Source organism: Piliocolobus tephrosceles, chromosome 1, assembly GCF_002776525.5.
Source record: "Piliocolobus tephrosceles isolate RC106 chromosome 1, ASM277652v3, whole genome shotgun sequence".
NCBI classification, from domain to species: Eukaryota; Metazoa; Chordata; class Mammalia; order Primates; family Cercopithecidae; genus Piliocolobus; species Piliocolobus tephrosceles.
The window spans coordinates 178,104,183-178,123,334 of NC_045434.1; the positions used below are offsets into that span (position 1 = coordinate 178,104,183).

Here is a 19,152-nt window from a genome sequence, read left to right on the forward strand (position 1 = left end):
TGAGCCACCGCGCCCACCCTAATTTTTGTATTTTCAGTAGAGACGGAGTTTTGCCATGTTGGCCAGGCCTGTCTCAAAATCCTGACCTCAGGTGATTCGGCCGCCTCAGCCTCCCAAAGTGCTGGGATTACAGGCGTGAGGCACCTCACCCGGCTTATCATTTTCAGTAATTCTAAACTTTTTATTTTCCATTTATTGTGGGAATTATTTTAAAATTTGTGCATTTCTAAAATCTTCCCAGTGGTAGAAACTGTATTATTATTATCAGTTTCTAGCTTTATTGCATTGTAGTCAGAAAATGCTATTTGTATGATTTGTATTTGAGGTTTTTTCTTTTGGCCTAAAATATCTACTTTTATGCACATTCCATGTGCACTTCAAAAAGTGTATTTTCCAGTATTGAAATTCCAAGTTTTATATATATTTGTAAGTTTCCATATTGACTGTAATGTTTAGATCAGTGCTACTCAAAGTAGCCATTCTCTTGTGTCACTGAGCACATATTTAGACTCCACTGCCTTTTTATTAAAAAAAAAAAAAAAAAGCATATTTTTCTCTGTGAAAGAATTAATGCATTGATTTATATTTTGGAGCAAGCATCCACCTTGTTGCACCTGGTAGCCACAGTTCATGGACTGGCACCAGTCTGTAACCACAGTTTGACTAGCACGACGATGGAGGAGACCAGCAGGACTTATTTCCTGGTCTCCGTGGGATGAAGTGAAAAAACCGTCAGAAACCAGCAGATGAGAGGCCAGGCACTGTGGCTCACGCCTGCAATTCCAGCACTTTGGGAGGCTGAGGCAGGTGGATCACTTAGGCTCAGGAGTTCGGGACCAGCCTGGGCAACATGGTGAAACCCCATCTCTATGTACAAAAAATACAAAAATTATCTAGGTGTGGTGGCGGGGGCCTGTAATCCCAGCTACTCGGGAGGCTGAGGTGGGAGGATTTGCTTGAGCCCAGGAGGCAGAGGTTGCAGTGAGCCAAGATCGTGCCACTGCACTCCAGCCTGGGTGATACAGCAAGACCCCATCTCAAAAATAGTAAAAATAAGAATAAATTACGCAGTATCAGATATTGCTTTATAGCAATCCAAGAATGACCTAACACAAATGGTGTTGGGATGACTGATAATCATGTGGATAAAGGTAAAATTGGATTAATTCCTCATTCTTTATATTAGGATAAATTCCAAATTGGTCAATATCTAAATATAAAAATAGTAAAGTCATAAAATATTAGAGAAAAACTTCTTAGGTATTCATTGTCAAAATATATATATATGATTTAAAAATTAGAGAAAACTATAGGTTAATTTTTTCACAATCTGGAAATGACGAGGACTTTCCTAACTGTGATTCCATATTCAGATTTAATAAAGGAAAAATGGGTAACTTTGTCTACTTAAATATTCTTAAAATTGTATGTGCAAAATACTGTATGGAAAGTCAAAAGTTAAATAAACAATTGAGACCAAATACTTGTAACTTATATCACAAAATACCAACATCCCTAATATGTAAAATCCTATTCTGACAACCTGTTAGAAAAATGGGGAAATTACAGAAAAACAAATGAAAATGGCTCTTAAATATATGAAAAGATGTTCACTTTGCTCATATTAAGAGAAATAATAAAAGAGATGCACATTAAAACTAAACGGAGATACCATTGCTCATCTATCAGTTTTGCAAAAATCCCAAACTTGACACTCCGAGTTGATGGAACAGTGGAGAAATAGGTACTTTCCTGTATTGTTGATGGAGATGTAAATGGTACAACTATGCAGGGGATTTGACAACATCTAGCAACATTACGTATGTATTTACTCTGCCCAAGCAACCCTTCTTTCAAGTATCTGCATCTGAGAATACAATGCCAAAACCACAAAAGGATGACTGCTCAAGGCTATTTATTACAGCACATTTTGTAATCATGAAAGACTATAAGCAGTCCACATCTCTATCTGCAGAGGATGGGTGAATAGACAATGAATGGTACATACATGCACTGAACTACTATTCAGCTGCTAAAAAAAAAAAAAATTAAGAATATCTTTATAAGGCCAGGCACGGTGGCTCATGCCTGTAATCCCAGCACTTTGGGAGGCTGAGGTGGGCGGATCATTTGAGGTCAGGAGTTTGAGACCAGCCTGGCCAACATGGTGAAACCGTGTCTCTACTAAAAATACAAACATTAGCCAGGCATCACAATGGGCGCCTGTAATTCCAGCTACTTGGGAGGCTGAGGCAGGAGAATTGCTTGAGCCTGGGAGGCGGAGGTTGCAGTGAGTAGAGATAGTGCCTTTGCACTGCAGCCTGGGCAACAGAGCGAGACTCCATCTCAAAAAAAAAAAAAAAAAAAAAGAATATAAATTGTTAGAGAATGAAAATGAGAAAAAGTAACATACAGAAGAGTATTAACAGTATTGCATTTTTTTGTGTATGAATGGAATAAAAATAAAGCATATGCATATATATTGGCTTCCAGTTTCAAAATTTAAAGGTATTAAAATAAAAACTAATAGAAATAATTACCTATTGGAAAAAGGATAGGGATGTAAACTATAACTTTCTGATGTGCCTTGTTTTATAGTTTTGATAAAAATATATACGAAATTTAAAATAAATTTTACAAAAAAGTAATCACTATAAAAAACTGAATGAAAACCCATTGGTCTATCAAGCTGTGTCATAATCACACAGAGAATTCTTTCACCTAATTTTGAAACAGTATAATTGCGTACAGCGTACAGTGGGACAGTGTATATAGGCTGTACAATATATAGTGAGATATATGTGAACAAAACAAATATAAAGAAATCTTGCCGGGCGCGGTGGCTCACGCCTGTAATCCCAGCACTTTGGGAGGCCGAGGCGGGCGGATCACGAGGTCAGGAGATCGAGACCATCCTGGCTAACACGGTGAAACCCTGTCTCTACTAAAAATACAAAAAAATTAGCCGGGCGCGGTGGCGGGCATCTGTAGTCCCAGCTACTCGGGAGGCTGAGGCAGGAGAATGACATGAACCCGGGAGGTGGAGCTTGCAGTGAGTCGAGATCGCACCACTGCACTCCAGCCTGGGTGACAGAGCGAGACTCCACCTCAAAAGAAAAAAAAAAAAAGAAATCTTAAGCAGTATTCAGTAAACCTATTGCTGGTAATAATACTGGTATTGGTATCTCAAAAGTATTATATTTATATAATGGGATAAAGCAAATGCCACTAGGAACCAAGATCTTCAGTGTGTTTTAGTCCATTTGTGTTGCTGTAACAGAATACCACAGACTGGGTAATTTATAAGAAAAAGAAATGTGTGTGATCTGTGACACTCATCCTCCCCCATTCCCCTTACCTTCCCCACTCCCGGTTTTCTGACATTCAGACTGAGACTGAATTACCACCCACCAGCGTTCCTGGTTCTCCAGCTTGCAGATGACATATTTTGGGACTTTTTGTCCTCCATAATCACATGAGCCAATTCCCATAATAAATTTCCTCTTATATTTCCTTATATTCTATTGTTTCTGTTTCTTTGGAGAACTCTGAGAAATATAGTATCAGTTTACACGGAGAATAGAGAAATATATTAAATGACATCCCAAGGTTACAAATTCAAGTCCAGGATGTGGGAAATCACAAGTGACAAATTACCCAGTTTCTTCAATGAATAAATGGCATAAAACTAAAACTAAATGACACAAGGAATGAAAAAAAAAAAGCCATTCTGTTGATTAAAAGAGACTTAAGAGCAGCAACCATCAGCCCTGTCAAGATGGCGGCTCCTTGGAGCTCAGTGGCTGGGAGGCGGCTAGGTGCTCCTGTTGGTACACAGCGAGTATGTGGTGATGATGGCTTATGCCAAATTATCTGGTGAACGCTTGAAAGTTGACGTTGGGCCAGGCGTGGTGGCTCCTAGCACTTTGGGAAGCCCAGACGGCGGATTGCTTGAGCTCAGGAGTTTGAAACTAGCTTGGGCAACATGGCAAAACCCATCTCTACTAAAAATACAGAAAAATTGCCCGGTGTGGTGGCTTGTGCCAATGGTCCCAGCTATTCTGGAGGCTGAAGTGGGAGGATCCCTTGAGCCCAGGAGGTGGAAGTTGCAGTGAGCAGCGATCGTTACACTGCACTTCATTCAGCCTGTGTGATAGAGGGAGACTCTGCCTCCAAAAAAAAAAAAAAAAAGAAGAAAAGAAAAGAAAAGAAAGTTAATGTCATAGATAAGCCACTGGAGAGGTTCAAGGGAAGATATATCAATTTTGACAACTGAAGACAACATTGTTTCTTAGCTGGCAAAAATATTCAACTTTTAAGGAAAACAGAAATATAATGTTTATTATGAATTTCCAGCCAAACAAAAGGTAGACACACTGGCTTTCACTGCTCTCTTTGAATAGAAGCTGCCTCCTCTAGCGCTTCACGCATTCTGGGTGGGAAAGCAACAATTACTTTGCTGTGACAAAGCCATGGTGTTGGTTTGCTTCATTGATTCCTTTTCCCTTGGGTTTGATCCTGCCTGGAAAAATGTCTGCAGGAGCACTGATCGGATTCTCCTGACCAGAGGAGAGCCTCTCCTTTACCGCCTGTGAGAAGTGGAATCGTGGATATACAGATGTTAAGAAGTGCTTAAATCTTTTGGCAGATAGATTGTGAACATCTCAGCTTTTCCTTGGAGATACGCGTTCTACTGTGGTTACCTATGTGTTTGGTTTCCTTGCACCTCTGCATAAAGTGCACTTTCCTAAAGTTCAGTTACAAGAACATTTGGAATCTCTCTCCAACCTGCGTTCCTTTTGCGATGCTATCCTAAATAGTTATTTTAGGCTTAGCGTTGGAGATGGATGACAGTCTTCACCAAAACCCTCAACTTCCTCCTTGGAAACTGCCAACATTCAAATTGACATCAGCAGAGGAAGAAAGTAATTCCTTATGTTAAATTAAATAATAAGTACTCATTAAATATATAGCTTATTTCCAAATAAAATATGTTTTTAATTTAAAAATTATAAAAAGACTTTTAAAATACGCTCTTTATTTTAAAAAATGTTTTTAATCTAACTTAAAGGTTATTTCAAAATGGGAAGCAAAATTAAAAAAACAATAAATGGAAAATATATATTAAAGGTTGTAAATATGAAAAAATACATATTTTTGAAAATATAATTTTAATTTAAAAAGATTAAAAGTATTTTATATTGGCTGGGTGCGGTGGCTCACACCTGTAATCCCAGCACTTTGGGAGGCTGAGGCAGGTGGATCACGAGTTCAGGAGATCGAGACCATCTTGGCTAACACGGTGAAACCCCGTCCCTACTAAAAATACAAAAATTAGCTTGGTGTGGTGGCGGGTGCCTGTAGTCCCAGCTACTCGGGAGGCTGAGGCATAAGAATGGCGTGAACCCAGGAGGCGGAGCTTGCAGTGAGCCGAGATCGCACCACTGCACTCCAGCCTGGGCAACAGAATAAAAAAACTCAGCCTGACATGGTGGCTCATGCTTGTAATCCCAGCACCTTGGGAGGCTGAGACAGGAGGATCACCTGAGGCCAAAAGATCAAGACCAACCCAGGCAACATAGCAAGACTCTGCCTTCATAAAAACTAAAAAGTAAAAAATAAATTAGCTGGGCATGGTGGGGCACACCTGCAGTCCTAGACACACAGGAGGCTGAGGCAGGAGGATCATTTGAGCCATTGACGCTGCAATGAGCTATGATTATGCCACTGCACTCCAGCCTGAGCAATAGAGCAAAACCCTGTCTCTGAATAAAAAGGGGAAAAAAATTGTATACACTATATTTTTGTCCTAAAATAACTCATTATTAAAATATATATATATATACAGGTGGCCGGGCACAGTGGCTCACACCTGTAATCCCAGCACTTTGGGAGGCCAAGGTAGGCAAATCACTTGAGGCCAGGTGTTCTAGACCAGCCTGGCCAACATGGTGAAACCCCATCTCTACTAAAAATACAAAAAATTATCTGGCTGAGGCAGGAGAATCACTTGAATCCAGGAGGCAGAGGTTGTGGTGAGCCAAGATCATCACGCCACTGCACTCCAGCCTGTCTCAAAAAAAAAAAAAAAAAAGACTGGGCATGGTGGCTCACGCCTGTAATCCCAGCACTTTGGGAGGCCTAGGCGGGCAGATCACCTGAGGTTGGGAGCTCTAGACCAGCCTGGTCAGCATGGTGAAACCCCGTCTCTACTAAAAATACAAAAATTAGCTGGGCATGGTGGCAGGCGCCTGTAATCCCAGCTACTCGGGAAGCTGAGGCAGGAGAATTGCTTGAACCCGGGAGGCAGAGTTTGCAGTGAGCCGAGATAGCGCCATTGCACTCCGGGCTGGGCGACAGAGCGAGACCCCGTCTCAAAAAAATAATAATAAAAATACCCACCCCCCCCCACCACACACACAGAGTCATCCCTTGGTGTACACAGGGAGATTGGTTCTAGGACCCCCACGTATACCAAAATCGATGCATATTCAAGTCCCTCAGTCTGCCCTGCAGAACCTGCATATACAATAAGTTGGCTCTCCATATACAAGGGGTTCATATCCCATTAATACTGAAGTTTTGATCCATGTTTGGTTGAAAAAAATTAATATGTAAGTAAATTTGCACAGTTCAAACCTCTGTTGTTCAATGATCAACCATAAATAAAGCAAGACAAAAAGTCCAAACGTCATCGATGATCTAAAAAAGTCACAATAAGTTTCATTTTAAAATTTTATTTTAAAAGTTTTGTGCATAATCAAATTGACTAATTTAAAAAATTATTTATCTCTCTAAAAATTAAACTTTAATGCTAAAACTACATTAATACAAAACAAAAAAAAATTGGTCCCCTATGTTAAAACAATAAGATTTTCTTAAAATATTAATTTACACTTAATAAAATTACTACAATTGGCCAGGTGCAGTGACTCATGCCTGTAATCCCAGTACTTCGGGAGAGAGAGGTGGGTGGATTGCCTGAGGTCAGGAGTTCGAGACCAGCCTGACCAACATTGTGAAACCCCCCAACTCTGTAAAAATACAAAAATTAACCAGGTGTGGTGGTGCACACCTGTAATCCCAGTTACTCAGAAGGCTAATGCAGGAGAATGGCTTGAACCCAGGAGGCGGAGGTTGCAATGAGCCAAGATTGTGCCACCATACTCCAGCCTGGGCTACAAGAGCAACTCTTTCTCAAAAAAGAAAAAAAAAAAAAGGAATAATGTTGGTCTCATAGAATGAGTTAGGGAGAAGTCCTGTCTTCTCAATTTTTTGGGAAAGTTTTGATAGGAATGGTACCAGTTCTTCTTTATACATCCAGTAGAATTCAGTCATGAATATATCTGGTCCTGGACTTTTTCCACTTGGTAGGCTTTTTATTACTTAATTTCAGAACTCATTACTGGCATGTTCAGGGTTTCTGTTTCTTCCTAGTTCAACCCTGGGGGGTTGTATGTTTCCAGGAATTTTTTTATTTCTCGTAGGTTTTCTGGTTTGTGTGAATAGAGGTGTCCATAATAGTGTCTGATAGTTTTTTGTATTTTTGTGAGGTCAGTAGCAATGTCCCCTTTGTCATTTCTAATTGTGTTTATTTGGGTCTTCTCTCTTTTTCTCTTTATTAGTCTAGCTCGTGGTCTATTAATCTTACTATTCTTTCCAATAACGAACTTCTGGATTCATTTATTTTTATTTTGTTTTTTGCATCTCAATTTCATTCAGTTCAGCTCTGATTCTGGTTATTTCTTGTCTTCTGCTGGCTTTGGGGTTGGTTTGCTCCTATTTTTCTAGTTCCTCTGTGTGTGATGTTAGGTTGGTAATTTGAGATCTTTATAACTTTTTGATCTGGGCATTTAGAACTATAAGCTTTCCTTTTAACATTGCTTTAGCTGTGTCCCAGAAATTCTGCTTTGTTGTATCCTTGTTCTCATTAGTTTCAAAGAATTCCTTGATTTCTGCGATAATGTCATTGTTTACCCAAAAATCATTCAGGAGCAGGTTGTTTAATTTCCCTGCAATTGTATGGTTTCGGGCAAAAAAAAACTCTCATCAAATTTTAACCATGGCTATTCTAAGACTTTTTTTAATCCACAGATATTATTTTAAATTATTCCCTAAAAACATTTGCCATCAGCTATAAGATTACTTTTCACTAAAAAGGCCTCTAGCAAATACCCTTAGACACACATTTCTAATAACTTTAAAATCAATCGACTAAATGAAAATTATTAAAACTCTAATAAAAAACTAATAGGTTCATAAAAACTACTAAACAAGATCAAACAAAACAAAAAGTTAACTAATTTAAAAAAAAAGCCATGTTTTATAACTGTTATTTAAGATACCGTTAGTTCTGGCTGAGCATGGTGGCCCATCCCTATAATTCCAGCACTTTGGGAGGCCAAGGTGGGAGAACTGCTTGAGCCTGGGAGTTGGAGACCTGCCTGGGCAACATAATGAGACCTTGTCTCTATTACTTTTTAAACAATTATAAAATAAAATACTGTTACTTCTTTAAGTAGTGCTTTAAGTACTGTTTCCTTTTCCATTAAACAATTTTCAACTGGACATGGTGGCTCACACCTGTAATCCCAACATTTTGGGAGGTCAAGGCAGGAGTGTCACTTGAAGCCAAGTGTTCAAGACCACCAGCCTAGGCGACAAAGTGAGACCCCCATGTCTACAACAAATTTTTTTAAATGTGTCAGGTGTGGTGGCGTATGCCTGTAGTCCCTGCTTGGGAGGCTGAGGCAGGAGGATTGCTTGAGTTTAGGAGTTCAGAGGCTGCAATGGAGCTATGAATGCATCACTGCACTCCAGCCTGGGCAGCAAAGTAAGACCCCATTTCTATAAAAGAAAAAATAAAAATAAAGAAAATTTTCTCTCATATGCTATCTATAGTTTACAGTAATAGCCTGAGCAAAATAGCGAGACCTCGTCTCTACTAAAAAAAAAAAAAAATTAGCTGGGCATGGTGGCACGTGCCCTGTGGTCCCATCTACTCACGAGGCTAATTGGACGGATCGCTTGAGCCTCAGAGATTGAGGCTGCAGTGAGCTAGATCGTGCCACTGTACTCCAGCCTTGGTGACAGAGTGAGACCCTGTCTCAAAAATAATAATGTTAATAATTTAATAAAATATACTTTTATAAACAAAGATAAAAAACATTTGCTTTTTCTTCCTACTTAATTTCTTAAAAAATTCAAAAACTATTTGTATTATTTTTATAACAACATAATTATTTACACAAATTCAATTAAAATCTACTCTATAAAAATACAATTAAAATATTAGTTATATTGCTAAGATTTTGACTAAACTGTCATATTTTTAAATGCACATAAAATGTTTAAGAGTTCTCAATCTTACAATAAATAAATAAAAATTGTTACTTTCTTACAGGCTCAAAAACCATAAGACTATAAAAAAAAATCTAAAATCTGCTTTGATTTGGTTTCCCAGCCTCAAAAAAGTTTATAAATCTGAGATTTCTATATAATCAACTTTTTAAAAAATTATGTTTCTAAAAAATCTATAAAACACCTATTATTAGACTATAACCCCATACATTATTTTCAAATTCCTTTTATCTACCTGTACACTATACTAAATCTTAAATTTTTCTAATTCCCTCCAAAATTTGGCTACAACTCCCCAATGAAAAACAAAAAATACTCTCTTTCTAAACTAAAACAAAATAACTTTTAAAAACCAAGTCTCATGCCACACAAAACATTCACCAAACCACCCAATGTCATGACATTAACACTGCAACCCCCAGAAAAAGTTAATGGTTTTTACTTGTGGAAGGAAGTCTTGGTAAAAAAAAAAAAAAAAGTTAATGTTTTCATGTTATAGACAACTTTTTCCAAGATATCAAAGCAAGAGTCTATATCATAATAAAACTTTTATCCCTCTTAATGCCTACCTTTTTCATTGAACAAAAGGATATAATTAAAATTTCACAATCAATAACTTCTACTAGTAACATAAAAGCTAATGTAGGCCAGGCATGGTGGCTCATGCCAGTAATCCTAGTGCTTTGGGAGGTCAAAGTAAGAGGATCACTTGAGGCCAGGAGTTTGAGACTAGCCTGATCAACATAATGAAACCTTGTCTCTACAAAAAAGAAAAAAAATGAGCCAGGCTTCGTGGTGCAGGCCTGTAGTTCCAGCTACTCAGGAGGCTGAGGCAGGAAGATCCCTGGAGCTCAGGAGTTCAAGGCTACAGTGAGCTATGATGGCACCACTAGACCCCAGCCTGGATGACAGAGCAAGACCCTGTCTCTTGACCAAAAAAAAAAAGGAAGGAAGAAGAAGAAGAACTTTAAAGAATCCTTTAATATCCATTAGTTAAAATTGCAAAAGGCTAGAGTGGTAGGTGCAGTGACTGACACCTGTAATCCCAGCACTTTGGAAGGATGAGCTGGGAGGGTTGCTCGAACCCAACAGCTCAAGACCAGCCAGGGCAACATAGGAAGACTCCATTTCTACAAACGAACAAACAAGCGAACAAAAAAGGTAGGTGTGGTGGCACGCACCTGTAGTCCCAGCTACTCGGAAGGCTGAGGTGGGAAGATGACTTGAGCCTGGGAGATCAAGGCTGTAGTTAGCATGACCCAGCCTGAGTGACAGAGAAAGATCCTGTTTCAAAATAAAATTTAATTTAATTTAAATTTTAAATAAATAAATTTTAAAAGTCTATACTATTACTAATATTACATGATAGCATGTACCTAAATAAATTATTCTAAAATAAATATAAAATATTTATTATATTTTATATTATTATATTATATTATATTATATTATTCTATAAAAATAATAATTTTTATTATTCTAAAATAAATAAAAATAATACCTAAATAAATTATTCTAAAAAAAGTTAAGATCCGGCCAGGCGCGGTGGCTCAAGCCTGTAATCCCAGCACTTTGGGAGGCCGAGACTGGCAGATCACGAGGTCAGGAGATCGAGACCATCCTGGCTAACACGGTGAAACCCCGTCTCTACTAAAAATACAAAAACTAGCCGGGCGAGGTGGCGGGCGCCTGTAGTCTCAGCTACTCGGGAGGCTGAGGCAGGAGAATGACGTAAACCCGGGAGGCGGAGCTTGCAGTGAGCTGAGATCCGGCCACTGCACTCCAGTCCGGGCGACAGAACAAGACTCTGCCTCAAAAAAAAAAAAAAAAAAAAAAAAGTTAAGATCCACTTATAGAAAATTAACAAAACAAGTCATATAATTACAACAAGTGTAACTGAATTCCCTATGGTCATTTAATTTATTCAGTTGGTAGTCTTTAAGTCTCAGTTCATGGCCCAAAACCATTATACAAACTAAAATTGTCATATTGCTAATAATTTACTCTAATTTTCCCTTTTAAAACTTTGTGTCTACTGCTTGTTAAATTTTCACAAAAATACAGCTCTTAACAAAATAATGCTGCCCCAAAACTTTAAAATAAGAACAAAAGACTGAAAAACAAACACAATTAAACTTAATAATACACACTAGATAAACAGCCTAAGGGCCATTTTCTTCAAACTCCATTGTTACTCAAACGTGACTAAAATCATTTTGACACTGACTCTCAGTGGCCAATTATTCCCCGCAACAAGAGATGAGACCAACAACCAAGACAGGTTAATCTTGACACGGAAGGACATCAGAGCCTAACTACAAAGTAATTGATCAGTAATACTTTCAAAAAAAAATGTGGACCATGCACAGTGGGTCATGTCTGTAATCCCAGTACTTTGGGAGACCAAGGCAGGTGGATCGCTTGAGCCAAGGAGTTCGAGACCAGTCTGGGTGACGTATCAAGACCTCTGTCTTTCTGTCTTTTTTTTATAATTAATTATATTTTTTTATAATTAATATAAAAAAGTCTGGGTGACGTATCAAGACCTCTGTCTTTCTGTCTTTTTTTATAATTAATTAAATTTTAAAAAAATTTAAAAAATTTTTAATCAAAAACAATGCATAAAAGTTGTCAAAACCATAATAAAATCAGGAATATTTTAAAAATGATAACAATTGGCTGTGTGTGGTGGCTCCACCCTTAATTCCAGCACTTTGGGAGGCTGAGGTGGGCAGGTTGCTTGAGCTGAGGAGTTCAAGACCAGCTTGGGCAAAATGGCAAGACCTTGTCTCTACAAGAAATTTAAAAAATAGCCAGGTGTGGTGGTGTGCACCTGTAGTCCCAACCAGTTGGGAGGCTGAGGTGGGAGGATCGCTTGAGCCCAGAAAGTTGAGGCTGCAGTGAACTAGGTGCATACCACCACACTCCAACCTGGGTGACAGAGCAACACACTATCAAAAAATAGAAAACAACCCATAAGACTTAAGTGATAAAGTGAGAGTTCTCATACTTGCATGCCTAATAACAAAACTATCACAAAACACTACAAAAACTACAACCTTACACAGACTATCACAATTTTATACAAAAAAAAAAAAAAAAATTCTTCTCCATGGACACTCACCCAACAACTGCAAATGGTGTCACTCTTGTTATTGATCTTTATAGCCAAAGATAATAATTTCAAAACAATTGTACAAATCCTCATTTTTTTCTTTAAAAATTTTTGTCTTCCTTTACCTCCATAAATATACACATGGCTTCACACAATACAGTGTCGTATAGTTATACTATAACGTATTACTATTACAATACTCTAGTCCCATATAAATATCTTTTTCTTTTAAAAAGCCTCTCTGTTTGTTATTTAAACTGCCACAAGAGTTATCACCATCAGCATGCTTTGTGCCCAAACCTTTGCCTCAAGTCACATGATTATTGCAGTAATTTCTTACACTAAGTATGTGAGGTCAAAAAGAAAATGTTTTTAAAAAGTATGAAGAAGACTAAAAAGGAACTTTCTATACTATATATATATATTTTTTTTAACTAGAAAGTTTGCATTTCAACTTAGATTAAATAATGTCAAAGTGAACTCTAAATGAACTTAGAAAAAAGAAAATACATTGTGCTGTATATGTTTTTTAAAAGAAGAAAGCCTGCTTTAATCTTGGCAGACTTTTGCCTTTGGTTTACATGCTGCTGACCAAAAGACACAATTCTATTCTGAATGTGTGTTCAATTTATTCAAGTTAATTTACTCAATTTGTCAGTTTTTTTTAGGCCAATCTGAATGTTTAATCTGCATCTCTTTGGCTAAGGCCTTTTCTTCTGTTTAGAAATCTGATTTCTGGGATGGGTGCGGTGGCTCATGCCTGTAATCCCAGCACTTTGGGAGGCCGAGGCAGGGCAGATCACTTGAGGTCAGTAGTTCGAGACCAGTATGGCCAACATGGTGAAACCCGGTCTCTACTGAAAATACAAAAATTAGCTGGACGCAGTGGCGCATGCCTGTATTCCCAGCTACTTGGGAAGCTGAGACAGGAGAATCTTTTGAACCTGGGAGGTAGAGGTTGCAGTGAGCTGAGATCACGTCACTGCACTCCAGCCTGGGCGATAGAGCAAGACTGCCTCTCAGAAAAGAAAAGAAAAGAAAAGAAATCTGATTTCTGTTTTAGAAACTAGGAAAAATATTAATTATTTCAATAGAAAAGCCTGTATTTAACTTGAGAGAGACAGAGACAGAGACAGAGAGAGCGATAAGAGACTTATCAATCAAATGAAATATATAGTCTTGTTTAAGTCCTGATTTAAATAAACCACTTTCAAAAGACATTTAGGGACAATTAGGGAAATTGAACACGGACTGGTCATTATACTAGGGATGTGAAAGGAAAATAAATCTTGGATCCCAAAATCACTATGCTAAAGGGAAAAGTCATGCTGGGGACTGCTTAGGACAAACCTGCCTGCCATTCTATTCAGTCATCCCTCTGCTCACTGAGATAAATGCGTATCTGATTGCCTACTTTGGAGAGGTTAATTAGAAACTCAAAAGAATGTAACTTGTGTCTCTCACCTACTTATGGCCTGGAAACCCCCTCCCCTCCTCCCGGCTTTGAGTTGTCCCACCTTTCCAGACTGAACCAATATGCAACTTACATATATTGATTGATGTCTCATGTCTCCCTAAAATGTATAAAACCAAGCTGTGTCCTGACCACCTTGGGCACATGTTATCAGGACCTCCTGAGACTGTGTCATGGGTGTGCCTTCTTAACTTTGGTAAAATAACCTTCTTAAATTAACCAAGACCTGTCTCAGATATTTTGTGTTCACATTTGGCAACCACAAGGGACCCTGAGTGGAAGTGGCCCTGACCTTTGATAAATCTCCTGCCGGTGCTTGGTACCAGCCAGAGCTATATCTTTATGGCTCCAACCTATAGGACAATTTGCTGAGGTCTGGAAGCTCCCTGCCCTCCAGAGAATCCCAAACAGCTGAAGTTTATTTTGCTGTACACTCCCTTTTCTGGATTTTTACTTGCTTCCAACAGGGAAGGCAAGTTTTCCTGCTTCCCTAAAGATGGAAGGCAGGTAACTCCTTTCTGGAATTTGAGCTTGCTTCCAACAGGGAAGGTGGGTGTCACAGGTGTCCATGTGAAGAGGCCACCAAATTGGCTTTATGTGAGTATTAAAGCTTTTTAATCACCTGTTTGCAGATGGGCTGAGGTGATTAAAAAGCTTTATTGCTCACACAAGGCCTGTTTGGTGGTCTCTTCACACGGATGCACGTGACAGTGGGTTTGAGTTTTTTTCCTGAATTGGGGTTTTGTCTAGGCTAAAATGAAGATTAACAACCAGCTGGTCTTCATTTTTCATTATCATTAGAGTACTCGGTAATCTTTTGCAGTAATCCTCTGTTTGTTTTGCTTAACTGCTTTGTTGTTGCTGTTGTTTATTTCTGTTTTTGTTATTGTTTCGGTCTTTTTCCCATTGGGTTTGACCAACTCTATTCAACTTGATCAAATCTGAAGAAAAGTTCCAGATTACGAGGAACAAGTCCCCTGAAGTGGCTAAATTCTTGCCAAAAAAAGAAGGTGGGGGGTAGAGAAAAACGGCCAGCAAAAGGGGGAAAAAAAGGAAAGATTTTTTATTTTGACTCCTTTAAGGGGCTTTATTTACATAACAAGGCCACCTTTTTGCCAGCCAAGCCAAACAAAGAGCATGGCAGTTGCCCCACTGTGGTCCTGCCTTTTTTTTTTTCCCCCTTTCACCACAACAGCCTTTGTTTGGTTCCTAATTATGTCCTTTCTGGTTTGATACTTGTTACTTCTGAAATATCAGCAATTTGTCCTAGATAAAATATGGTAACAAGACTTAAAAAGACTTTGTAAAGGAGCTCAAAAGTCAGCTTAATTAAAAGCTAACATTCAAGATGTGTGTTTGTATTAAAAGGCTTTTTATTTTCTTTATCTTCTAGGACCTTGTCTTTTTCTTGAGCAAAAGTTTTTTTTCAGGCTGGGTGCTCACGCCTGTAATCCCAGCACTTTGGGAGTCCCAGGCAGGCAAATCACCTGAAGTCAGGAGATCGAGACCAGCCTGGCGAACATGGTGAAACTCCGTCTCTACTAAAAATACAAAAAAATTAGCCGGGCATGGTGGTGTGTGCCTGCAATCCCAGCTACTCGGGAGGCTGAGGCAAGGGAATTGCTTGAACCCAGAAGGCAGAGGTTGCAGTGAGCTGAGATTGCTTTCCATCTCAAAAAAAAAAAAAAAGTTTTTTTCTTCTCAGTTGACTGATTTCTGTTTCCTTCATCTACTTGTGCTGTCTCTACTTCCTCTTGCCACCTTCTGCTGCATGAGGAAACTAAAATAGTTTATAATAGGCTGGGATTCCTTAAAGAAAATGGAGAAGGACCAGACTTTCTTTTGGGGAGTTACCTCTGTTTTTTCTTATGGAACCCCAAGAATGTAAACAGACAAGTTTGTCTCAGATCTTAAACTGCTTGCTTTTTTTTTTTTTTTACTAAAATAGTTATTACAGCAGAGGCTATTCTTGGGTTTTTATGGAAGAGTGTAATTTACTTACTTATTATTTATTTATTTACTTATTTGAGACCAAGTCTCACTCTGTCATCCAGGCTGGAGTGCAGTGGTGTGATCTCAGCTCACTGCAACCTCTGCCTCCCAGGTTCAAGTGATTCTCATGCTTCAGCCCCCCGAGTAGCTGGGATTACAGAAGCATGCCACCACACCCAGCTAATTTTTGTATTTTTAGTAGAGACAGGGTTTTACCATGATAGCCAGGCTGGTCTCAAACTCCTGATTTCAGGTGATCTGCCCACCTCAGCCTCCCAAAGTGCTGGGATTACAGGTGTGAGCCACCATGCCCGGCCAAGGAACAGTGTAATTTAGACACTTAGAAGTGTCTTCATTTAAAAAAAAAAATTTTTTTTTTTGTTTTTAAGTGCATGGTAAAAGCATCCTATAGTCTAGCTTCATACTAATTATTTCTTTTTGGAGACCCAGGATTCAGTGTGGGCTCTGCCCAGAGCTCTGGGATCCACTTGAATATCAGTAGTTCCTATCTAAATAAAATTGGTCTCCTTATACAATCCTATGATACATTTCTACAATTTTATGTTTGATTTGGTAACCATCTTTAATCTCCCTCTACCACCACCAGATTCTCTCTCTCTACTTGGAGATGTAAATTTTGCTATCTGATTTTTTTTAACCTGGGAGTTCCTTTAATATGCAAATTTAGGGCTATCTAGCTGACGATTGCCTAGGATAATAAAATAGGTTATCAAGAAATTGAAAGTCTAAAATAGGAGAAAAAAAATAGAGGACTTATGAATCTGTAAGATAGACTTCTATCTAGTGTCTAATATATCTATGTATGTATGTGTCATGCATATGACATTTTAGTACTAACAATGTAAAAAGAGTTCTAATTAATTGGCTTAAAAAAGCACTTAAATCAAATACTTTATCAAAAAAAACAGACTTTAAGCCAAACACTTTTTCAAGTTCACATGACTTAAGTAAACTTTAATAAATAAATTGGTTTTAAAATTTTTGGTGAAATAGAATTAGAAATGGCTTCGGAATTGTCAACATACGTTATTTATCTCTGCTAGATGTCAAAATTTGGCATGAGGGTTATAAAGCTGTGAATGCAGCTGAAAAGAGAGTTTTCTTTGTTTATGGTCAATGTAATAAATAACATAGTTAATATTGTTTGGTTAATGAAAACAGCTAAATCCTGAATTATTGGCAAAAATACAAACCCATCTATTTAACCTTAAGTTTCTTACTTATGAAAGCCTGAAATGCACAGGTCATAAAAATGGTTAACAAGGAAATAACTTTAAATTATAACTATAACAGTTTTAGTAAGTAATCTGAGTAAACTATTTTTTAAAAATTACTTAGGTAAATGGAATAAATGCTTGTAGATAATCTTGTCATATAATTTAAAGTCTAAAGTTATATTAAGCTAAATAATAGATATTCATTAAATGTTTGGGCCATTTCCAAATTTTTTTAAATTATAGGAAAACATTTTTCTAAAAAAAAGAAAGGTGCTCTTATTTAAACGAAAATAATTTTTATCTAATTCAAAGAGTATTTAAGAGTTATTTAAGAAATTAGGTAAAGGCAATCAGTGAATAAGAACAATGTAAAAAAAGTTATAAACCTAAAGAGGTATTTTGGGCAAGAAATGTTAAAAGAAAAATAATTTTCTATGGGAAAGAATATTGTATGGTAAATTTTTGTCCTAAAATAAAATAACTGGTTATTTAAGAAAGAAAGATGTCTAGGATAAAGCAGGAAGTCCAAGCATGTCATAAATGATTTGTATCAAGTTGTCTATAATTACACAGAAATTATGTATAATAGTTTTTCTAGAGGTGGGGTCTTGATGTTAAAAAAAGAAACATGTATACACTAAAGAATTGTTTAGAACAATGAAATTTTCTTTAGGGATTCATTTACTCTTAATAAATTATATGAGATTTTAATTTTTTTAACCCAAAGTTCAACTTTTATTGCAACTCACCATTTTTGGTTTCCTCTCCCCTTTTAAAAGGCGCAAAATAATAATGTTCTCCTTCAACTCATTTTCAGATCATATAAGTAGTTTTTGCCTTGGGTTCTATTTGTTGTGCCTGATGCTAAAAATGTTTTCTTAAAGGTCTAAAGGAAATGTTTTCTTTCAATGTAGTATTTTGTGCACTGCAGAAGGTCTTTTCTTTTGCATTCTGGTAACTGACCCAACAGATTTTATATTTTTATCAAAATAATTCCTATACCATTACTATAAAGTTTTGGTTTGCTTAGGAAGAAAACTGAGATTAAAAAAATTTAATTAAGGTTATTACATCAGTATATCTTTCTGTACGTACTTTTTTTTTTTTTTTTTTTTTGAGATGGAGTTTCACTTCTGTTGCCCAGGCTGGAACGCAATGACACAATCTCAGTTCACCACAACCTCCACCTCCCAGGTTCAAGCGATTCTCCTGCCTCAGCCTCCCTAGTATCTGGGATTATAGGCATATGCCACCACGCCCGGCTAATTTTGTATTTTTAGTAGAGACGGGGTTTCTCCATGTTGGTCAGTCTGGTCTCAAACTCCCAACCTCAGGTGATCCACCAGCCTTGGCCTCCCGAAGTGCTGGGATTACAGGCATGAGCCACTGCACCCGGCCTTGTATGTACTTTTAAAGTCCTTGTGCCATTGAGTTACAGGGCTTTGATTTCTGGGTCTAAAAAGGACACCAAGTCCTGCTAAATCTTAAACACTAACAGCAATTAAATCCTCATCTTCAGGCCTGATAGAAGATGCCAATTAAAATAAACTGCATTCATGAGACACAGGGCCAGAAATTAAAACTATTCAACTCCTCAAGACTCAGGTACTATCACAGAAGAGATGGGCACATGAGATTGTAAGGGCCGACTTTGAGAGATAAATTAAGTTCAAGTTCTCTATAAATTAACCATTAACGTCAAAGGCACACTGATGCAAGACCAGTGTATGAGCCCCTGTGTCAGATAAACAAAGTTTCCTGGAGCATCAACCCATTCCTTAATAAAAATTATGTAAGTTATAAAAGGCTTATGGAAATTATATCTTATGGTCAACATAATTAAAATTGTATAGGTTGTTTATAGAATTTTGAAAAACAAATGTAATCAGCCTCATGCTGTTTTTGTTAGGCTTATTGTTTGGGAAATCAAGTCTCCTCTCTTAAAGAATAATGGTTTTCACCTTTTTTTTTTT

At 37.6% G+C, this 19,152-nt stretch overlaps 1 pseudogene; it reads left to right on the plus strand.

The window, feature by feature from the left end:
- The first annotated feature begins 674 nt into the window (after nucleotides 1–674).
- Nucleotides 675–4,942, plus strand: LOC111548662 (annotated as a pseudogene).
- The last annotated feature ends 14,210 nt before the right edge of the window (nucleotides 4,943–19,152 follow it).